The 24,823-nt window shown below is 37.5% G+C and overlaps 1 long non-coding RNA gene across 2 annotated transcripts in view; it reads right to left on the bottom strand.

Moving 5' to 3' along the window:
* Window positions 1-14,817, bottom strand: part of LOC132820692 (uncharacterized) — a 56,520-nt gene extending 41,703 nt beyond the window's left edge. For both annotated transcript variants that reach the window (XR_009645229.1, XR_009645230.1), the window contains exons 1-3: window positions 14,588-14,817; window positions 14,099-14,157; window positions 10,209-10,356 (exon numbers count right to left, since the gene is read on the bottom strand). This is a non-coding gene — a long non-coding RNA (uncharacterized LOC132820692). The remainder of the gene's footprint in view (window positions 1-10,208; window positions 10,357-14,098; window positions 14,158-14,587) is intronic.
* Between the last annotated feature and the right edge of the window lie 10,006 nt (window positions 14,818-24,823).

Here is a 24,823-nt window from a genome sequence, read left to right as displayed (position 1 = left end):
GTATGACACTGCATTGATTGTGTAATGCTCACCTGCAGCGTTTTATTTAAATTTGCATCTTGTGGGCTTCAGAATGTTTTTTTTAAATGTAATCTTCATGCAAAACTTTGTGCTAAATATTGTTAAGTTTGTCTGTGTAAAAGGCACCTGACATTGTTAAATCTGTTTTTCTCCTTTCATGTTTATAAGGAGCTAACATTCTACAGCAACATCCAGCAGGTGATGTCAGAGTCCCAAGCAGTCCTAAAGCTTAAATAATCAGCTCTGTTGGTGGTTATATTAAATACATTATGAATTTAAAAGAATTGTTTTTATTTAGCAGTCTTCCCTGCTGGTAGTTAAGGATTAGTAATTCAATATTCCCAAACAATCTTAAATACTATATTTGTAAATTAATAAATATAATTGTCATGTCATGCCCAAATCTCATAGTGCACATCAACACAATCACAAAGACAAAAACCCGGAAAACCCTCTGCCTTATTAAATCTATTAAGCATGTACCTTCTGTGCTTTAGACAACTATGACACTAAGTTATGACTGTCATCAATGCAAAGCCAAGCAATTTATTACAATTTTCTTCTCTTATATGAAAGTCAATAAGTAAAAGCTGACTGTCATTACTAAATTATTTGACAGGATAGGAAAGTTGCATTGCATCATGTAGATTATTTGCCAACAACACATACTCATAACTCAGGGGAAAGTGAGGACTGCAGATGCTGGAGACCAGAGTTGAAAAATGTGGTGCTGGGAAAACACAGCAGGCCAGGCAGCATCCGAGCAGCAGGAGAATCGACGTTTCGGGCAGAAGCCCTTCTTCGAGCTTATGCCTGAAACGTCGATTCTCCTGCTCCTCCGATGCTGCCTGGCCTGCTGTGTTTTTCCAGCACCACATTTTTCAATACTCATAACTCAGTTTGTTTTACACCAAATTATAGGGAGAAATTATAATTTTTAAAATGTCACTACATATTTAAATTCAACAGTGATATTTTGGTACTAAAACTATTAAACAGTGTTTGTTATCTCTGATAATCTTGTTAACCAATGACAACTGTCACAAATTAACATTAATAATAGCTGATTTAAAACAATAGCATCTGTTACATCTTGCAAGTTTGCTGATTTCGATTGAGCATTTGAACTGACTGAGTCCTTTCCACGAAATGGTCACGTATATGTAAATATAGATACACATTTTAAAAATGATATGGATTTGCCTGACAACAGTGACTTCATCTGATGAAGGAACAGTACTGCACACATGTGTTTTCAAATAAACCTGTTGAACTATAACCTGGTGCGTGTGTGACTACATTTTTTTTCAAAATACAGTAACCGTAACGACAACAATATGACCTTATAGCAAAAATGTTACTTGCAACCTTGCCTCTTCTACAGTGCGATATAGATTTCTTTTAGAAAGCTTATCACAAACACGTGGGATAATTTGACCCGCTGGTTTACTACAACTGGATGGCAGGTCGCGTGTGTTGTGCGCTTTCTTGCAGGGACCGCTCCGCCTACCCTTTTCGCAATGTTGACGCAATCTATAAATAGTAGAACAAAAGGACAACTTCCTTGAAGCTTGCTGAAACTGCATAAAAGGGTAAATGTTGACGTTGGGAAAACATAAGCGTTGATATTTTTGCGAAGATTTTTTTTATTTTAAAGAGTACACATTCTAAGACTTGGATTACATGAGATGTTCGCGAGTCAGTAAGTGTCTCACATTGTTTTCTTCTATTAAAACTCAGGAAGTATTTAGTCATGTACCTGTGTGAATTTTATCAAAGACTGTTGTTTCCTTTGTCCAGTACTTGAAAGATTACTTAGGTACAAAACAGACTAGTTGTGGAGCGTTCAACTTATGTGATGAGTATGAAGCGTATTCCTAAACAGTGCATGTTTGGAGTATATTAAATCGTACCCTTTTGGGCATCAACTTGATTGTAGTAATTGTGCCTAACGACGGAATGACGCAATTACAAGCTTTAATTTTAAAACAGCTGATACAAAATTCTTTACTACAAAATGACATTCGCACGTAATACTCCGGTTTGTTTATGTCGATTTTTCATGTAGCTAATTTGTCCACTCTTAATCCGCATATTACTATCGAGCTAAACTGTGGAACTGATGTTAGAATGTCCGTAATTACTGGAGAAACGTGATACGTTGTTTATTTATGTTTTTTTGAAGTCGGGTTAAAACATAAAGGAAAAGAGAATAAGCGTACGACTGCTCTCCGTTTACCTCTGTTATTAAATTAACATCGCCGGATAATGCAGCATGTGTAAGCACAGCACACCTTAGCTAAGGTAACATAAAGCAATCTGGCAACATTGTAGAGAAGCAATAATACTACCGTATTTACATTGATACACAGAGGTACTCTGCGTAAGGAGATTGACAGACCGAACTTCCATACAATAGTCAATTTAGAACCGGGAAAGTTCCAAATTAGGACAGTGATGCCGTCACCGACCCAATCATCAATGTTCAGCGTGGCCATGAGGGTGGGACATCCGCTTTCGCGGAGTACTTTGTTGCAAACAATAAGCCATTTACAATACTAAGACTGGAAGAGGGTGGATGTTATGTTTTATAATGACCGATTCAAAGTAGAACTTGGGCAAGTAGGCCTGCGTGTGGATGAAATAAACGGAAAGTATCGCTACAAACCAAGTTCGTATTATCATCGGACTACTTGACGATGGGTTGGATTTTTATTTTAAAAGTTAGGAAAAACAATATTTACAAATAACCTAATGTAGTTCTTTAAAAATTGGTGCTGTAAGTGTAAATATTACAAATTGCACCGTGGTTAAACGACTGCAGCTCAAAGCACGATTGAGGAGCAGGTCCATAATGTTTATTCTGGTGGAAGTTTGGTACAGCAAATGCAAAATACAGTGCTTTTAAGAAAAGAAAATAAGTCTCGTGCAGTCTGGTTTAGAAATACATTTTGTCTTACAGGTTACTACAATTATCCTGTTGAAACAGACCAGTAAAAAGTTGTTGTCGGTACGACATATTTAGAGGCACTTTTTGTGAGCGGTTCGTTTTCCGCAATCTTGTTTGTTTGCATTTTAAGGGCGTATTTCTGTATCATGCACCATTTTAGCTACCAGGAAAAATTCAACAATCTGGACAGTTAATGTTTGAAAATTCCTATGGTTATACTTTAGCACCAGCAATCTTAATATTAACAATACAATATTTGTTTCCAATTAACTACGAAATTTCTTCCTATCTAAAAGCGGAACCACTGTTGATCGTTCTGGTGAAATTGAATCCCCCCCTCTTCTATTGGCCTGATCAAAACAGAACACTTCTCCGAACAGAGACTTCGAATTCGTTCCAAACGTGAAAGGATTCATTGAAACGGTTATCTGAGCACTGGTACAGTTTGCTCAAATATTAATGAACATATACTAGCGATTAGAATTTGTTTTCCAACTACATAGAATTGGAACACAGCTATCATTGATCATGGGCTGCATTGAAGAACCTCTTTGCATTAATGCAGTAAGGTCCCAGAATGCTTCACAGGAGTATTCCACAAACAAACTTTCACACTGACCCCCAATATCTCCTAATGTTACTCCATGACCATTTGCTAGGTCAGAGTTAAAAATGAAGAAGTCTTTGAGTTGAAAAGGGGAAGAGAAGCAGAGGTTTAGTTCAGGAATTCAGATGATTAGATTTTTGACACCTGAAGACCTGATCAAATGATGGAATAATTTAAAATTTGGATTACCAAAATTTGTGAAGCATAGAAGGGTTTCAGAGGCGATCACAGAATTAAGAAGAGGCACGTCCACAGAAAAATCCTGGGTTTGAAATTTCTTTTGTCCACGAATCTGTGTTGATCAGTAAGTACAAGGGCTTTAGGTGAATGGAAATTAGGGCTTAGACTGCAGAGTTTGACTTGACTGTTAATAGAATGTGAAATGTTTGTGCTTCAGCTATACAAGGCATTAGTGGGACTATATCAGGAGGACAGCGTATAGTTTAGTCTAATGAGCTACAGAAGGATGTAAATGTGTTGGAAGCAGTCCAGTGAACCTTCACTCAACTAATGTCTGGTTTGGATGGGCCGTCTTGTGAAGAAGATTGGACAACCCAGGCTTGTATCCACTAGAGTTTGTAAAATGGGGATGGCATGGTGGCTCAATAGTTAACATGCTGCCTCAGCAGCAGGGTCCCAGGTTCAATTCCAGCCTCGGGCGACTGTCTATGTGGAGTTTGCACATTCTCCCTGTGTCTGCGTGGGTTTCCTCCCACAATCCAAAAATGTGCAGGTTAGGTGAATTGGCCAGGCTAAATTGCCCATAGTGAGGTGCATTTGTCAGGGGTTAAATACGGGGAATGGGTCTGGGTGGGTCACTCTTCGGTGGGTCAGTGTGGACTTGTTGGGCCAAAGGGCCTGTTTCCATACTGTAGGTATTCTAATCTTATCTTAAAAAACGAGAGATGATTTGATTCGAAATATAAGATTCTGAGGGGTCTTGATAGTGTGTTTGTAGAAAATTTTTCCTTTTTATTGAAAAATCTACAACCGAGGTCCCCCATTTAAGACAGATAGAAATTTCTTGTTTCTCTCAGGATTGAGAGTCTTTGCAACTCTCTCCCTCAAAAGTGAAAGCAAACTCTTTTGAAACATTATTAAGCCTCAGGAAGGCTGATTCTAAATAAGCAAGCGTGAAAGGTTACTGAGGTAGATGGGATTGTAAAGTGATTGGATCAGCCATTGCCTTATTGAATGGCAGAACAAGCTTGAGGAACTGAGTGGTCTATTTCTGTACTCCTTTTTCTTTTTTCAGAATAGTTGAGGTAACTAAAACGTGGATGAGAGTTTCTGCAGTAGATAGTGAAGGTGGGGAAAAGTTGTGCAACGTTGGATAGGAAATGGGCAAAGTTAGAGATGGAATGGATGTGCGGTGGGAGTTCATCTGATTCAGATATAACGTCATAGTTGCAAACAATCTTTTTCCTCTTTTGGTCTTCCCAGTATTTCATTGGAAGATTCTGCTTTTCTAGTACTAGGTGTTGGTTAAGTTCTCCTGGAGCTTGGAGTCAGAGGGTTCCAAGGAGGTAATGATGACACGGTTGTTTTTCAACATCTTAAATGCTCATGCTTTTTGCTGCTAAGAGCCAAAATATGGATAGAGGGATCCGAGCTTAGATTCTTTGGCAACAGGGAATAATGGTGCAGATCAAGAAGATAAAGCTATTTCTTGTGATTGACTGGAAATAGGTATGCAATCCTACCCAGCTGGATGACCATGTGTTAGAGGAGAATGTTGTGGTGTACTGTAAAAAGCTGCAGACAAGCAGAAAAAAGTTCATTTTCTTCACAGCCTCTGCTTTTCTTAGTTCTGGAGTTAAAGCTATCCAAAGAGTAAATATTAATTCATAAGTATAGGTTTATTTTTCAAAAGATGTTTTGGAATAGTATATTCATACTATCACAGGAGTAAAGCTAAGACAATACATAGTTTTAATGTTTGATATCCAATTTACATTTATGGTAAGTCAAGGCTGTTCCATTACAATTGTCAACAGTAAACTCATTCCTGTCTACATCCCTTGTTTGATAACAAAGCACAAATCTCAAAAGACAAGGATGGTCATACAGCTTGTGTAAATATAGAAATCTACTACACTGCTGTCAGGCTAGAACAATTGCATCACTTTGTCTCCATCACTGCGTTCTGAATATCCAGATATTGACTCTGTCAAGCAAGAGAAAGTATATCCTAATATTAATCACCAACTTGCATTTTGCCACTTTATATTTGCTTCCTTGACCTGAAGCCATGTGTTAACCTAAGCTGCAAATTTACCTTTTCTATTCATTGTATTTTACATAGTTACATGAGCTCTTCTCATTTTTGCTTTATTTCAAGGCAAAGAATGAGTTGTAGTGAGTTTGTGCATCCTTGCAACTCATTTGCAAAACTCTATATAAAGCCTTGAAGGTCACTGCAAAAGACTGAAAGGGGTGAAACCCTTTACTGTATAAAACATTTTTGTGACAAACGGAATGCTGGAGAAACATAGCAGATCTGGCATTTGTGGAAAGAAAAAGTTATTTTTTCGAATCCAGTAAGACACTCCAGCATTCTGAAGAAGAGCTATTCTGAACTAAATGCAAACTCTGTTTCTCACGGTAGAGATGTGGCCAGACTTGTTGAGTTTCTCCAGCATTCTTCAGACTTTCAGTAGGTGCAATATTTTACCTATTGTTTCTTTTGTGATAAAGAGGAACTTCAGCTATTTGCCATTGAGTGCACTCACACTTCCACCCTCCTCTTTCCTTCCTCATTAATTGCTTAACATTTCAATTAAACCAACGTATAGTAGCACTAAGATCAGTATTTCAGTTGGGAGACTGTTATACTGAAGTTCTCAAGGTCCCTGGTTTGTTCCCATTGTGGCAAAATGCAATATTTGGAATCTTGTAGTAGTGTTCCTACCTCTGGACAAGGAGGTCCAGGTTCAAGTCCTGAAAGTGTCATAACATGTCAAAACAAGTTCATTAAAAATAACTTCAATAGCACTGACTATTGCCATACTAGTTTGAAAACACTTTATTTGGTCTGAATTTTTTTGAAGTTAACCAGACTCTGGATTGGTTAATACTTTTGGATGGGAGACCATCTGAGAATGCCAGAGGCATTAAGTTTTTGAGGGTCTTATGGTACCGTGATACTATACCTAGCTCTGGGGCCAGATAGTCTGCTTTCAAGTTCCACCTGCTTCAAAAATGTTATAACATGTCTAAACAAGTTGATTAAAAAAAATCTGATAGCACTGTATGGCTGGAGTAAAGACACTTTTTGTAACTTAACAAGAACTGGTTGAACAGCTGCTGTTTTTCTCATGTATTCCTTTTAAAAACACTCATCATGTTTCTGTAAGTATAAAACTTGAAATTTTATAAGCAATTCACAAAGTTTTTGATATTCCCTATCCTGCTATATGAACATGCTGTCTGCTTTCAAATGCCACCATCTAACTGCTGTTTATTGGCAGTCTACTCTGGGTAACCTTTGACATAGCTGAGCTTGCTAACTAATGAACCTGTTCCCAATCTCCCTTTCCTCTCCAAAGCCCTCAAACATGCTGTCATCTCAAATTCATGCCCATTTATCCTAGAACTCTGAATCTCTCAAGTTTCTACCCCTGCCACAACACTGAAATAGCTTTCAATGTCATAAATTTTGTCTTGTGTGATAATGATGGCAATTCTTTCTCTGCATGTCTACATTTATATTTTGAACACACTAGCTTCTTTCAAAGCATGGCCATTTTTCTAATTCAGAAAACTGCACTCCAAAGCAGTTATGAATGAAGTCAAAGTCCTATAGCATGGAGACCAGCCCTTTGGTTCAAACTGGTCCATGCAAACCAAAATGTCCATCAGCTAACCCCATTTTCCTGCACTTGGCCCATATCCTTCTAAACCTTTCCTATCCATGTTTTTGTCCAAATGCCTTTTAAATGTTGTTAGTATACCTGCCTCAACCACTTCTGCTGGCAGCTCATTCCACATGCATGTCATGCTGTTTTTTCTTTTTTAAAAAAAAGTTGCCCTTCAGGTTCCCTTTTATTCTTTCCCTTCTAACCTTAAACAGACATCCTCTAGTACTTGATTCCCCAACCCTGGGAAAAAGACTGAGTGCATTCACCCTATCCATGCCTCTCATTATTTTAAACACTTCTATAAGATCCCCTTCTCTGTTTTCTACGCTCTGAAGAAAGTCCTAGATTGTCTGACCTCTCCCTATATCTTAAATCCTTAAGTCCTGGCAACATCCTTGTAAATTTCTTCTGCACTCCTTCCAGTTTAATAACCTTCCTATAGCAAGGTGACCAAAACTGAATGCAATACTCCCAAGTGTGACCCCACCAAGACTTGTACAATTGCAACATAACTTCCCAACTCCCTGCCTGAAGGTCAGTGTGCCAAAAGCCTCCTTCACTCCCTGTCTACCTGTGACTCTACTTCCAGAACTGTGAACCTGAACACCAAGGTCCCTCTGTTCCACTGCACTCCTTAAGGTCCTACCATTCACCATGGAACTCTTAACTTGATTTGACTTTCCAAAATGCAAGACCTCGCACCGATCTATATTAATCTCCATTTTCTATTTCTTGGCCCACTTCCCCAGCTGATCAATGTCCTGCTGCAATTTCTGACAATCTTCCTCACTGTCCCATAATATCTCCTATTTTAGTGGTATCTGCAAACTTTTTAATCATACCTTGTACATTCTCATCCAAATCATAACAAACCGTAATGGGCCCGCACCAAACCCTGAGACACTTCACTAGTCACAGGCCTCTAGTCCAACAAACATCCTTCCACTACTACTCTCTGCTTCCTATGATCAAGTGAATTGTGTATCCAATTTGCCAGCTCCTCCTGGATTCTGTAGTCTAACCTTCCAGAGCAGTCTACTATGAAACATTATCAAAGGCCTTACTGAAATCCTTACAGACTAGCACTAATGTCCTGCCATTGTCAACCTTCCTGGTCACTTCATCAAAGAACTCTAACAAACAGTTCTGTATAGGATTCAATTCTACCGTCTAATCTCGTCACTTTAAAGTTCTGCTATTCATGTTCTAACCCATACCTTGTGTTCACTGACCTAGATTAGTTCCCCCTGAGCAATGCCTTTTACTAACAAAATGCTATTTTTTTTCCCCCCCTGAAATCACTCCCTCATCTCAATCCTTCAAGTCTCAGTAAATTCCTTGAACCTTACAACTTGAGATATGAGAGTTGTTCAATTGGCGACAACATCTTCAGCTTCCAAGGCCCAAAATTCTGGAAGCCACTGCTTTTTAAGATGTACCTTAAGCCTTGCTACTAACAGAGACTTTAGTCATTGGCCTTAATATTTCCTTCTGGCTCCAGGTTTGTTTATTATTCTTTCTGTAAAGAGCTTCAGATATTTCACTAATGTTAATGGTTCTAGTTACATGTTGTTAGTGACTAGCTTTAGTGTCAGAATCATAGAATGACTGGAGCCCTCAAGCTTTCAAACCATCCTGTCTGCTGGCTATTTGCTAAAGCAACTCTGTCAGCCCCAATTTCCCTCCCTTTTCCTAAACCTTGCAGATTTTCTCTTTTGGATACTAATCAATTTTATTTTAAAAGCAATGATTAAATTAGTTACCACCACACTGAGCAGTTCAGATCCTAACCACTTGGTTGTATTTTTTTTTAATTGTTTCTTGAGTTGCGTTTGTTATTTTCTTCAATTGCTGTTCTTTGGTTCTTGATCCTTCTACCATTGAAAACCGTTTGTCTCTATCTAACCTTAGAAACCTCATGGCTCTCGTTTTTCTTCCTTCTTACTATTTAAATTGCCACAGATGATTTTTGGATTCCCCTTTCTGATAGCTCCATTTTATTGTGTTTCTTCTTAGTTTCTTTTTCATATCCCCCATGAACTTCCAATATTCTGCCTGCTTCTCACTTAGTGTCATCCTGAGACCTGTCATACATGTCATTTTCTGCTTCTCCTGTCATACAATGAGTTTTGGCATTGGTTGTCTTTCCTTTCTATTTCCTCCGTTTTTGAGAATTTATTTCCAATGCAGTTTGTTATAGCTGTGCCTGGCAATATTTGATTTCAATTTACCTTGTCCAGGTCCAATCTCACCCCAATGAAATTGGTCCTTTTCCAACTGAATATCTTTAAACTACAGTTGCTCCTTGTCCTTTCAATAGCAAGCCACAATACTATGATCACAGTTCCCCAAACATTGCCCTGATCTCTTGACCCACCTCACTTCCCAGATTCAAATCTAGCAATGCTTCTATCTGTGTTGGCTTGAAAACATAATGATCAAAAGAAAATGCTACCGAATGCACTTCAGAAGCTCTTCCTTCTGTTCCCTTTAAGTATATTACCATCCTAATAGTGCTCCTATACTACTAACTTTCCTGCAAATTGACACCTCTGCTTTTTCCTATGGTGACCAACAGAATACAAGCAGGAGTGTAATTGTACCTTGCTTCTCTACTGAAACCAATTGTAACCATACTGACACCATTGTCAATATTAAACAGTACTAACTCTCCTTAGTTCTGTTTTCCTGAAGTAGAAACTCTCTTCCCTCAGAGCAATGATAACACACTTTTAATATATGCTTATAAATGGAATTTACAACTACTAACCTCAAGCTTTCAACTTAATTATCAAATTCACATTGGGTCAAGTGTAGCATTTTGAATCCTGTTGACTTCTGTCCTGAAAAGTGGTGATTAGGACTTTAACAATCCAGCATGATGCTCCACTGGACATAAATGCAGCTGGACACAATCCCTGGAATTGCAAAGAATGTGTAGCATTAACTACCGTGTTCACATAAAATGATTACAGTCAGTTTTATATTGTTACCTCTTAGTCTGTTGACTAGCATGTGAATATTTCTACCATTTGAGTCAAAGAATAGTTTTGTCCATACCGATTTTATTATGCAAATGTGACTCAACCAGTCCCACTCCCATGTACCATTCTAGAAGCCATGCCATTTTGTTTCCTTGAGAGCCTATTCGCTTCACATTTGAAACCACTGGTGGACGTTGTACATGCAATGTATTCTTAGGCCCTAACCATTTGCTGTGTTCTTTTTCTCTTCCCAAAAAGACTCATTTCCTCAAGCAGTCTTTTTATTCATTTACCAATCATCTTAAATCTACATCCTTGAATTCTTCTTCCATCTGAAAGTACAAATAGTTTCTCTCCATTTATTTAGCTGAGACCCTGCATGATATTGAACACCCCATCAAGTCTCTAAAGCATTCCAAAATTACTAAATGTTCTAGGGGCAAAAGGTGGAGAGAAAATAAATATACAACAAATATCACTAGATGACAGTGCTTGGGAAATGACTATGACTAAAGACCAATCAGCCCCAAACCTGATGTAGTACATTCTAGGATGTTAAAGGAACTAGCTACAGAGATAGTGAATACCTTGATAGTAATCTTCCAGTAATCCTTAGATTCAGGAAACATTCCAGAATATTGGAAAACTGCAAATGTAAACTTTTTCTTATAAGATAAACTAATTGGCGAATAACTAACTTCTATTTTTGGGAAAATGTTAGTCTGTTAAAGGATGAAATAGCAGAGCATTTAGAAATCCAAAACATGATTAAGCAGATTCACCATAGCTTCATGAAGAAATCATGCCTGACAAATTTACTAAAAGTCTTTGAGGAGACAGCAAACAGGTTGGATAGAGAGGAAGCAGTGGATATAATATTTGGATTTTCATAACTCGTTTAATAAGGTGCCACATAGTTATTTAATAAACGAAGATTAGGGTGCCTGGTGTTGAAGGTAGCATGGCTAGATGACTGGCTAAGTAATGGATTTGAGATAAAGGAGACATTTTCGGGGTGGCAGTCCTTAACTAGTGGTGTGCCACTGATCCGCATTGGGGCCACAATTATTTACTATATAAATCAAATTATTTGAATGAGGAAAGTGCATATACAATCACCAGGTTTGCAGTTGAGACAATTGGTAAGGATAATGAAGGGATCTGTCCCAAATGTCGATTTTCCTGCTCCTTAGATGCTGCATGACCTGCTGTGCTTTTCCAGCACCACTCTAATCTTGACTCTAATCTCCAGCATTTGCAGTCCTCACCTTTTCGCCAAAGATAATATCTGTCTGCAGACAGCTATAGACAGGTTAAACAAGTGGGCAAAAACATGGCGAATGGAATAAAATACGAAGTGGTGCACTTTGGTAGGAAGATGAAGATTACTTAAATGGAGAAAGACTGCAGGAATGCAACAGAACAAAGGATTTGGGAGTCTTCTTCCATGAATCTCACAAAGCTAGCATCCAAGTTCAACTACTATTGGGAAGGCAAATGGAATGTTGGCCTTATTTCAAAGGGAATGGAGTATAAAAGCAGAGAGGTTTTGCTGAAACTACACAACCCATTAGTCAGACTACAGCTGGAATACGGAACAATTTTAGGCCCCTTTTTTTCTAAGAGATGCTGGCATTGGAGGCAGGCCAGGGAAGATTTTCTAGACTGATGCCAGTTGTGGAGGGATTTCTTGAAATCGGATAGATTGAGTCTGTACTTTATGGAAAACAAAACCACAACAAAGCACCCTTATTGAATGCACAAGATTCTCGGGTCCCTTGACAGGGTAGATGCAGAAGAATTGTTTGCCCTCGTGGAGATGTTTATAAAGCAGAGAGCATTATCTCAGAATAGGGGCTTATGTATTTTAAAATAAGTGAGGAATTTCTTGTCAGGGGATGGGTATTTGTGAATTGTGGAATTCTTTATTGCAGAAGGCTGTCAACTGAGTCCCTAGATATATTTAGGGCTGAGTGTTTTTAAAAAGAAATTGAATCTACAGTTATGGGGGAAAAGGTAGGAAAGTGAAGTTGGAGAATTGAGATCAGTCATGAATGACAGAGCAGACTCGATGGACTGAATGACCTACTTCTGCTTCTATAATCTTACGGTCCAACCCACCTCTTCTCCCGTATATCTGCACAACTGTTCCCCCCACCAACCATTTTCATAAGTGGATGACTGCAAAGAAAATCTTGCTAATATTGTTAGGGTTTGAATGCATTTGTGTGAAAAAAAAATGCAAATCTTTCACCAGTGAAGTCAACATGCTATATAGTTTTAATGCACTTTGTCAGTTGGAGTAAATTATAATTTTTAAACTTGTTCTTTACTTTATTGACCAAGCTGACTGACTTCAAACAATTTTTTAAAATGACTTGCCAAAGCAATCACTTAGTTGTGAGGGCACATTTGTCATTGATGATTTACCCACAATCATCTGCCACAAATTAACTTTAGAAAAGGAGTTCATTCCATGCCCTACCCGCACTTTTTTAAAAAAATTGTTTGTGTATAATTTAATCCAGTACTTATCCTCAAAATGTGTCCTGGGTTACATAAACATTTGTAGAAGAATGGAGGATTTAGCCACTTGGGCTGCTCACATTCATATTGTATTGTCCTGTTTATAGCCAATTTTTCCTTACTATTACTCTATTTGAACTAAGCTGTTTTGCAACATTAGAAAAAGGATAAACTTCTATATTATGTTCCTTTGGTATCTCTGAAACAAATATAAACCTCCGATTCCTTGCGTGTCAAACAATTACTATCAGAGGGAAGAGAAAATAAGTGTCTTCCATCAATCTTCTGCAAGTGTAGGTCATAACTAATCATGAGTAACTGCAAGAATACTCAATTTGAATAATTGTGCATTTTCTACCTCCACTGGAATTTTCAGATCTACTCTACCTCTCCGTTAGATTCAGAGTGAAAATTAATATCAACTATGAACACACTTTGTGCTACTTCACAAACACTCTAATAATGTCTGAACACTCTGAGTTGTGGACAATTTATGAAAACAATGGCTAAATAAAAAATGTTTTTAACTACAGCAACAGTAGGGCTCTAAAATTAAATTTTCATTAAGGTTAGTGGAGAAATTGATTTTTAAATCTAGAATTGTTTCGGTGATCAGATTTCGCAGGAAATTCTCTGGTGCAATGGCCTCCCACTGGTGGTATAGGTGCTTGTACTTCAGCCAGTGGACCACAAATAACTGAATTGTCAAAAGTTCTTTATCCTGATAATTTAGTTCTATTCATGCTTTGAATAGGTGTAGAACTTTTAAAAGGTGATTTTTTTTTACCCCATTGAATGAATAAATCCTATTCAGACTACCAATATTGAGCAGTAGCATCAACTGAAATAGGCTAATTCAATTAAACAGATTTTAAATTTTCTATATAATCCAAGGTTCCATGGTGCACGTTATCCAGATGAATGTGGGCAAGGAAATAACTAACACTTTCTGCAAACATTTAGGAGCTCTGGTCTTTGCTCAAAAGGTTTCAGCAATCTGGCAATATAAACACTGGAAGTCATTTCTTCTAGCCCACTGGCAACAAATAACCTACATCCTTTCAGATTATTAGCATTTCAAGATTTGCAGTCAGACATTTGTTTTGAGGGTTACCCGTCTCTTAATGAGTTGCTTGATCTCTTGCCTTACCTCAGTGATGCCACTCTATTCAGATGGTTGGTAGGGCTTCCTCGCTACAGATGGTCATCCTAGTCGATACAGTAAAAGATTGCAAGTCTGAATCATTCAGGAGATCCCAATAGTTCACTTTTATACTTCAGTTTTACCAAGTTTCCCATGACTACAAACAATGTTTTTCATATCTTCGCAATTGCTGAGTGGCACCCACAAACTCCAGATGCATACCAAATACACGGAGGCAGAAGTGGAGCCACATGTACAAGCTTCGAGATCTTTCCTAAATGATACACTAAACATCGGGAAGTTTGACAGAACCTCCACGGAAGGGAGGAAATATCGGGGAATGAACTAGTCAATGGCCATCTAAACGCACCAATCTAATTCATTGACGCCAATCTTTATTGCGAATACGAAACAGATCAGGACTGCGTACTTGTAAATATTCATCAGGAACATAATAGAGCCCTTTTTTTAAAACCAAAAAAAAAGCCAACAGACCTGCAAAGACGTGGGCCAGTTGGGTACATTTCAATGTGAAAGCTCGGCGCAATTGGTGTACTGCTGAATCGTTCGGACTGGAATGGTTTGAAGAAGTGTTCGTCATTTGGAATGAATGTCAGCGCAGTGAGAAGTTGGAGAGAGGGAGGGAGGGAGGTAAACTGGTGGCGGAGCTTGTTTTGTGATGTGAAGAACCGTTGGCCGAGTGGCGGCGGCGGCAACTTGCGCCGCTGCCGTTGGAGCCCAATTTCAAACTGTCAGCGCGAGGAGCTGCTATTACCCATCATGCCGCGGACCATCCCCACCCCTCCCCCGCTACTAACGAATTTGAGTCGAATCTCGGTTTTCGGCGCCATTTTCGACTGGAGCGAAAAAAACACAGCAGCAGCAGTACTACATGCAGATTGCATAGGATGAAGAGAACCAGAGTAGACAATACTGAGGAGGGCCGAAGAGAGACGGGAAGAAGTAATGAGGAACGGAAAAAGCGAGGAAGGTTAGAGCTGAAGTCAAGCCGCTCACACGCAGGTAAAAGCAGCTTGGATACTGATAACTCCGGCGGTAACCAAGGGGACCTTGCTCTCTTTTTCTCTTTAACCCCCACTTCAAATAATTAATCCAGTATAAGAGGAGCAAAAGGATGAAAGACGCATATCCTCTGCCCAGTGTGGAATGAACAGGTTTGTTTTTTTTTTGTTGTTTCTTTCCTGTCTTGTCAGTTGGCACTTTTAAAAAGAAGTTTTGAGCGGGACGCGTCTCTTTCCTCCTTCGCTGTCCTCCGGCACCCCCTAAAGTTTGTTTTCATTTACTCACTCCTTGTCCAGAGAGGGAGGAAAAAAAAACAATAGGGTGTCTGAAAGGGGAAAGTGGGACTGGAACGGTTGAATCCGGTGGCTTGTCGCAACGAATGACTGCGGAGTTATAATTGGTGCAATGTTTGAAAATTGGTAACGCGATGATGGGGAGATGCACACAAATATAGCTGATTCTGGGGAAAGTTTTTTTTAAACTGTATGTGACAGTGCGAGGCGATCTCGAACTCCCACAGTTTCCTACTTGGTCAAATGCCACCCCCCCAACCCCCAACCAAACACACGTTATCATTTCTCTCGGAAGTCAGTCCTGCTTGGTAAGTGTTTTAAAATTTTTCAGGGCGGCATCAAGACTATTAAATGTGTCGAGGTATAATTTAGTCTGACTTTAACGGTGGGAGGGGGGACGAACTGGGTTTCCCAGCCGCCCGGCTACAGTAAGTACAGTACGGCGACCACTGGCGTTTACCGCTAGTAACCAGGCACCAGCCTCCCCTTCGGGATCACAACTTTCGCTCTTTTTTTTTCCCCCTCACCCCTTTCTGGGTAGGCTGAGTTCTTCAGAACCCCCTCGTTCCGAAAAATGAAACTGCGTTTTAAAACCATCCCTCCTCTTTCATCGAGCTTTAGAGGGAGAGAGAGTCTTTTAATGCGAGGATAGTTCGCGATCCGAGGTACCTGTCTGGTAACATTCATTTATTTTCGCTACAACTATAAATATCGAGACCGCCGATTCATCTGAAATGTTCTCCTCCAACACCAGCCCCCCCCCCCAAGTAACCATGAATAAATATCAGCCTTTTTGTATTTTTCCCACCCAGTCCACACACTTATTTTCTCGAAACTTTTTTAGTGGATTTTTTTAAAATGGGGTGAGTTAGAAGTTTCAATTTTTAATTGGAATTAATTTTAGACACTTCGTGACATTTAGATTGCGAGAATAACGGTATTTGAGTAAACTTTTTTTTTCCTCGCTGGCGTGGGCGCAAATGAGTACGTATGAAATCTTTGACTCGCAAAAAACCGTTATTGGCTGATGTCTGAGATGGATTAGAGTAGTTTTATGGGGATGAAATATAGAAAAGAAATGTAACGTGTGGCAGTAAGTAGACTGTTACTGAAAGCTGATGACCCAGTCATGTGAAATCTGAAATAAATTTGATTTTAATAATGTATGGTAACAATTGTGAAATGCAATTAATCATTTTGCATGTTGCCCACGGTTAAGTAATTCTTGGGGCGCTTGAAAGAAAAGTTGTTAGCTTTTTCAGCGGACATTTATAAAAAAAACTAAATGTGGATCATAGTCGACGTTTCAGATATACTTGGGTTTTAAAATGCTGCCCCCGATTAAGTCCGTAAAATGGGTGTCGTTGTATGTGGGCTTAAACCTTTTGTAGTAATTTCTTCAATGTATTTACAGTATTTGAACAAGTGCTATACAAAAAACTTTAAGATTGTTTGCACCTATTAAAAAAGTTTGTGACAGAAAACTGAGCAGTATTAAAAATGTAATTACACTTGCTAAGGATAATTTGAGTCCAGCTTATTTCAAATGTGTTCATCTGTAGTAGGTCAAGGCCACTGGTGATAAAACTCAGTCAGTACAACGTGAAGTTGGAATGGTGCTGTTCTCTTTACTGTCTTCCCCAGTTTCTGCATGTAGTTTAAGTTACAGCATTAATGCACAGGGTTTTCTGAAGAATATACTGTATTCCTCTAGTCATAGCAAAATAAAACAGCCCTTCAAAAAAAAGTTTAGGACAAAGTGTGCAATCAGTATTTGAGCATTATGAGCTATGCTGTGCTTTATTTCGCTTTAATTCAAAAAATGAAAACAAACTATTTCATGCTACTTTTCTGTTTTGTCAGGAAGACTACAGACATATAGTTTAGTAATTATGCCTATTGTTGCTGCAGCTTACAATCATTTAGATAATTTTAATGTGAAAACAGCCATAGATAATCAAACTGTTACTAAAAGGTACAATATTTTACCATTATGCAACAGTGATAACTTTTCCTAGACAGTATATTCATATTGACAAACCATCACTCTATTTTCCTTGCACAACACCAGTCTGAATCAAAGTGAGACATACTAGAATGACTAAATGATATGATGATAGGCTCACTAATAAAGAATTCTACAATGTGTTAAATGATGTAAAATTTTCTAGGATATCTTCTAAATATGCCATTTAGTGGAGCCACAAAATACATAAGCTCAGCGAGTTAACTTGCATGCTTAACATCAACCTGAGCTACAAATTTTCTCAAAAATCACCGACATAAATTATATTCTGTAAGTAGTAATTTTTGTTTGTGTAAAAGAAAGTCAGTGAATAACTTATACACACCTTTTGTGTTTTTGACCCAAATGTCATAGATTGCTAATTAGCACAGGGATGTCTAAAATTAATGCTTGGCATGCTTCAGAAATGGAAGTTGTTGTCTAAAGGAAGCCTACATGATGGCCTTCTAATCTCCTGTTGACTAAAGCTGAAGGCAGTGAGCTGTGCCTCCCTGCCATCTCAACTCATCTTTACAGAAGTCCTAATTAGTAGGTTGCAAAAACAATCTTAAGAAAATTATTAGTTATCTTACTGTTATGAATCAGTTATTACTATAAGCTATTGAGAGATTGCAATTGAAATTATATCAATGATGAGATTACTTAAGAATGATGTGTATGCTATATCGAAACATTGGCAAAAATTACGGTTGGTTTATGCCCCCTTTGATTAGGGAAAGCATCTGCAGTCATTGTTTTTACCGATTTAAGGGAAAGCACTTACAGCATGGCTATGTAAGTGAGTCTGCAGTCTTATGATTATTAAATTTTATATTTTTCAACCAGGTTACACACCTTTTTCTTGCTTTTGCCTTTAATGTCTGAACGTTTTGGATCATATTTGAGCTTTACTACCTTGCAAGCAAGAATTCTAAACATTCTTGTGTATAGATTTTGCATTGTGAGCCAATAATAGGGTTTTCTTCAATCACAGGAGTTTTTTTAAATCAAGAAAAACACAGTAATTTTTAAGATATTCCTATAGTGAAACAAGTGATGCTGGAAAATCACTTTTTTACATTTTTCTAAATCTGATTTTATAAGTAGTGCAAAGAATCTTTTAGGCAAAATACACTTTTTTTTCCCCTAAGTTAACTTCTGTAGTTAAAGTTGTTTTCTTAACATCAGAAATACAATATCATAACATTTGCACAATAGAGTAACTAATCTATCAGGTTTGCCTAACTATAGCTATCAATACAGTTCTGATTTTATCTTGCAGCGTGGTAAACATACTAATTTGCAAGTACTCAGACTTATAGTATTGCTATTTTTTTCCTGTCCCTCCTACACTCGTATCATTGTCTCAATTTGCTTTTACAGTTTATAATTTTGTACATAAGTGGGTAAAAGACAAAAATGTGGAAAACTTTGTCCAAGTAAGATGCAGATTTTAATCTAAATTTCAGAACAGTAGAGAACAGTTCAATGGCAACCATTACAGTTTCAGAAACATTTCTGATTAATTGTGTAGTATCTTAAATTACATTCTGAAACAGATGTTAACTTTTTAATTTGAATGCAAAGTAAAGTGTATTTTAGGGCTTGCTCACGAAATTCTGATTCACTGATTTGGAAAAGATAGAAGTACAAACTGAGACAAAGATGACCAACAAGTCAGTAGCTTATTTATTTTTGTTCCTGTCCAGATTGAAGTTGCAAAAGTTCAGTAAAATTGTGGTTAAAATTGTCACACAAATGTCTACTTTAACGTAGAAACAAAAACAGAAGTTGCTGGAAAAGTGAGCAGGTCTGGCAGCATCTGTGAAGAGAAGTCAACAGGTACCTCTAAATTATACAAGGGAAACTAATATTTCTTTGTTATGATCTTGTATTATGTAAATCCATAATATTTCTGCTTTGTGCATTTGCTGCAATTTCGTATGTGATGACTAATGGTTTATTTTTAAACTGAACACTCTGCTGCTTTATGAAAATTGAAAGCACTAGGACCTTGGAGAAGTCTTCTCCTCTATTGTCATGACTTTGAGCTATGCCTAATTCAAGACTGAACACTTAAGTTCCACAGTGCATTCCTTTATCTTCATTTATTTTCTTCAATAGTCTTCAGTAAGTTAAATAATGTAGAGTTGTATATGGGGAGAGAAAGAGGAAAATGACTGAACGATGCATGCAATGATGTTGAAAGGGTTTCATATACTTATTTTAAAAATGCATTAGAAGTTGATTCTTAACCCTTCAGCACTAAAATGAGCATTGCAATAATGATTTGAAACTTCTGTACATTTTAAGACTCTTTAGAGATTCATAAACTCATTTCTGTTTTACTTGTGGAATGCTGTAGGACCTATAGTTTTGATGGAGTTGAACTAAATACTGTTCTGAGATCAGTTACATAATCACTTAATGTTACATATTCCCTAAATCTGTACAGTAGTTAATTACAAAGTAAAGTCACTTGCATAGATCAACAGTATACCTTTAGCTGCAAAGGAGTACGTACACTGCAATGTGGAAACCTTTTTTCACTTTGTTATTATCCACTTTAGTGTCACTTTTTTTTTTGAGTGAATTTGCCATTCCGAAAATTCACGCCACTTTGAGATTGCAGAAACATTTAGGTCGTGTATGAGCATGGATCAAAATTTATCAACCTCCTAGATTTTTAATGAAATTTGTGGATGTAACTGAAGGGAAGATTTACTGAGGATCACTTCAGCCTGTTTATCATAAAACATTTTTATTTATTGCAGTGTTAAAGTGCATGTGTCAAACTAAAGGTCTAATTAATTTTTTTTAAGTTGTAGGAGCGAATAAATTAAACTTAATAAATGGTTATTCTCCAACTGAAGGATGGTCAGGCATTGTTATTCCTCCAAAGGTTAATGTTGAGAGCAATGTTCTTTTAAAATGTGGAACTCACTTTGGAAATGGAATAAAGAATAAAATTTCAAGATTTGTCAATGGTCCCAAGCATTGAATTTTAAAAAAAAGCAAGGATGCAACAAATGAACTGTAATTGGACATAAGCTAGCAGAATAAACAGACGAGGGACAGATGGAATTTAATACAGGGAAGTGTGAAATGCTGCTAACTGATTAGACAGGCAGTATAGATATAATGATGCATTTTTGAATAAATTGGTGGAATGGAAACTGGGAACGTGTACTAAGATATATCTTTGAGGATAGCAGGGCATCTCAAAAAAAAAGCAGTTAGCATAGCATACGGAATCTTGGTCTTTAGGAATAAAAGAATTGAGTACAAAAATAAGATTGAACATTTTATTAACCACTAGTTAGACCTCCACTGGAATATTACTTCCAGTACACCTTGTCACAATTGAAGAAAGACATGAGGGTCCTTGACAGGATGTAGACTTCATTTAATCAAGATGATTCCAAAGGTGAGGATTTTAGCTACACGGTTAGTTTGGAAAAGTTTTTCATGTTCTTTCTTTTATTGGAGCTAAAGAGATTCAGGGGAGATTGAATTTACAGGTTTCGATAAGGTAGTCAAGCTTTTCCTTTTTAAGAAAGAAAAGCTGACCAGCAGATACAATGTAGAGTTTTGGGTCAGATGCAGGAACAGATGCAAGGAAGATGGTAGTGACCTGAATCTTGCTTCCTATGAAGCAGGTGGAAGCAGAGATTTGTCAATCGTTTTCTACAAAAGAAAATGAAGGGACACTGAGGAAATAAACATTCAGGGCTATGTGGATCGAGCAAAAGAGGTGAGATTGGCTGACATTTGCTCTACTGGTATGGTCTTGATGGGTTGAGTGGCCTCAGTTCATGTGATAAGAGACTCTAACTGTAAGCAGATTCCTTAGTTCACGGGTCTAAATTGAGTATTTCTTGACCTTCTACTTACACTTTTAAAACTTTGATCATGTGACATATGTCATCTTGTACATGCAATTTGACTTCAGTTTCTGTGTAGCAGATCTTAAACTGCTTAGGTGATACATTCATTCTGTCATTACAGCTGATTTCAAAGTGATTGAGAAGGCAAGACCAACTAAGACTTATTATGCCCCTTTTTTTTGTTGCAATCATTTTTTAGAAATTGAAAGAGGCTGCTAGTCAAATCAGAACTCTATTATTGGTATTTCTCTAATTCATATTGCCTGTGAATTTTTATTTGTATAAATGATTGGCAAAACACTGATTTTCAATCATTTATCTATGATAGCACTGAAAGCTATTACGACTCAAAACTTTTATGTTGAAGTTTATGGTCCTCTCCAGTTTCTCTACTGTCACAACATTTCTTGATGTAACAAAAACAATTCATAATGAACCTGTGTATGAGATAAAGTTGTTCAAGCAGACAATGAAGGTAAATATTGTGAAAAATATAAATGGAGGGGGTGGATTTAAAAAAAACTATATAATGGAGAGACATTGATCTTTGGACTGTACACAATAGTGTTCTTTGCTTTTTATTTCTTTACTTTCCTATGTTGCCAATTTTCTGCTTTCTTTTCCACCTGAAGGCGTTGGTTTTGGGAAATTGTGAAGCATAACCCAACAAGCTGCAACACCTTAGTCAAATGATCACCTTTCATGCACGAGACTAGCCACCAACAATCCAAGAAGTGTTACTCAAATATAAGAGATCAAGGTGAAGACTTTTTCATCCCATTCATAGATGCCTAACCAGCACATTTGTGATGAATGTGAACTTTCAGTACTATTCCATTTTTCTTTTTCACCTTGGTACACTGAAGCAAATGATGTCACTACTGTACTTGGCAGGAGGGGTAGGCCATCTTGCAAAGCTGTCTTGTATGCTTTTAATTTTTTTTTTTGCAGTCTTGAAGCTGCAATTTTGTAATATTTGTATGAATACATTTTAGTAAATTTTCCCTACAGATTTGACTTGTTTCTTCTTAATGTTGTTCAGTCTATTTTGACTACTTTTTGATTTTTAACTTTTTGAATTTAAGCTATGTTTCTCCTCTTGCAAAGGCTTCCATGTTAGCAATTATACTTTCAAGTAACAATCACCTGATACCAGCTGTTGGTTTTGATCTCTTGGATCAGCCAGTTAATCGAATTATTCTACAATATTTACTGTTTTTATTTCTATTCCATTTGGCAGTTAGGAAAAGATTTGGGCATGCCTGGCAACTAAAATATATTTTTTGACAACTTTTTGAAAGTAACAATTAAGATACTAGTGGGTTTTTTTTTTGTATTTAAATCAATTTAAGTTCTTTTGAAAGAATAATGTGGTGTGGATAGAGAAAAGCCTACTGATATACTATACTTAGATTTCCAGAAGATGAGGTGCTACATAGTTATTGTGCAAAGCAGTAGTGTGTGATGTGGGGACATTGTACTAGCATGGATGAAAACATTCACAGGCAGAAAACAGTATGCATTTTTGATTGGCAAGGTTCCATGGAATCTGTGGGATTTTTCACAATTATGTCAACGACTGGATGAAGGGAGCAATGGTCTAGCAACTAAATTTAAATGAAAAAGATAGGAAGGTATACCGTGAATACGACATAAGGAAATTGCAAATGGAAGTAGAGTATAATGTGGCATAATGAGAAATTTTTAAAATTCTTCCTGCTGAAATGAATAAAAACTTATTATTTAGTGGAAAACGATTGCAGAGTGATTGTTAGTGTTTTGTTGCACGAGTTACAATGAGATTAGAATAGTGCATTTTTATTAGAGGAATTGAACATAACTTTTATTTTTATGCAGGATATTGATGAGATCACATTTTGAATATCCTCTGTGGTTTTGCTGTCTTTATTTAATGAAGGTTGTAAATGCATTGGAAGCAATAACTGAAATGAGCTATTCGTGTTATGAGGAAAAGCCAAATGAACTGGGTTGGTTTTTCCTGGCATTTAAGTGTAAAAAGTGAGCTCTGCAGATGCTGGAGATCAGAGCTGAAAATGTGTTGCTGGTTAAAGCGCAGCAGGTCAGGCAGCATCCAAGGAACAGGAAATTCGACGTTTCGGGCCAGAACCCTTCCTGATGAAGGGCTCTGGCCCGAAACGTCGAATTTCCTGTTCCTTGGATGCTGCCTGACCTGCTGCGCTTTAACCAGCAACACATTTTCAGCTCTTTTCCTGGGATTTGGTAAGGACTGAGTTAATTGAAGTTCATAACCTTGGCAAGTCCATTTAGAAGCTTAATGTGGAAACAATGTTTCTTGGGTGAGTACAGAGCTAGGGGCACAGTTTGAACATAGAAACCTATAAAATAGAGTGGATGTAGGCTGTTCGACTTTAGAGTCTGATGTGCCCTCCAATATCCTCAATGATCACCAAACTCCATACTCCAATTTATCTCTCTTCACCCGCTCCCCACCCTTGCAGCCTACCCTTTTGATCCCTTTAGTCATGATGTATGTGAGGCTTTCTTTTATTAGGGCCTTTAGGGCAAAGGAGAAATGTTGAGTTAAATGCATGAAATACACTTCAGAAACTGGTGGAGTTGGGTAGTGTCATTCGTTCCTCTGGTAAAAATCTGTTTCCATTTTAAAAGTATTCCAAGGTTATCTGAGTAGATGGGAATGTGGAATTTGAAACACCAATCAGCCATAATCTGAACAAATGGCAGAACAGGCTCAAGGGACCAAACGACCTACTTCTGCTCTGAATTAGTATAGATTTGTATGTTTTTTTGTAGTTTGGATTTTTAAAAAATTAACCAGATATAGTAGCTTACATATATGATGACACTCAGAATTCCAGAAACAGCAGGTTGCTATCTCGATGAATGTCATGACAGGAATTTTTAAACTATTTTATGTACGTAAGATAGTGGAATTGCCTTAATTTTGCATTCACAAAGCTAAGGCTGCTTTACTGTGAATTTCTGAAAGTAAAAACACTGGTATGAAGGAAGATTTACCAGGAATATACAGTTGGCAAAATATATAGGATTACTTTTGTAGTAAATTAGTCAGGAGTAAAACCTTGACACTGCATGAGACTGATTTGCAGAAGTGCGGCCTAACAGGTTTGAAAACTCCATGAGCTAGTTGTTAGATTTTAGGTATCAACATATGTTTTGGGCCACACTTTTTTTAAGTTGTTTGTTTTCCCCCTAGTAGTTAAATTCTTTCCTGTTTTCTGTGAAGGAACCATTTGCAAGTAGTCTGTCCTGGAAAGAGGAATTGAGCATAATACTAATGATTTGTACAGCTACTGTGCAAACTTTAGTGTTTCTGCATGACCATGGTCAGTTTGATAGGCTAAGAATAGTGTGCTAAACTGAAACCTAAGATTCAGGAAGGAAGAAGACACAAATTTCAAATCTGTCCTTTTTGCTGCTTTGAGATCATTTTTGCAATGTCCTGACATATTTTCAAACTATACTGCTTTCAAAATTGGCATCAGTGACACTCCATACCCAG

This window comes from Hemiscyllium ocellatum, chromosome 12, assembly GCF_020745735.1.
Source record: "Hemiscyllium ocellatum isolate sHemOce1 chromosome 12, sHemOce1.pat.X.cur, whole genome shotgun sequence".
NCBI lineage: Eukaryota > Metazoa > Chordata > Chondrichthyes > Orectolobiformes > Hemiscylliidae > Hemiscyllium > Hemiscyllium ocellatum.
The sequence above is the reverse complement of the archived record's forward strand: the minus strand, read 5'-3'. Positions and strand labels throughout refer to the sequence as shown.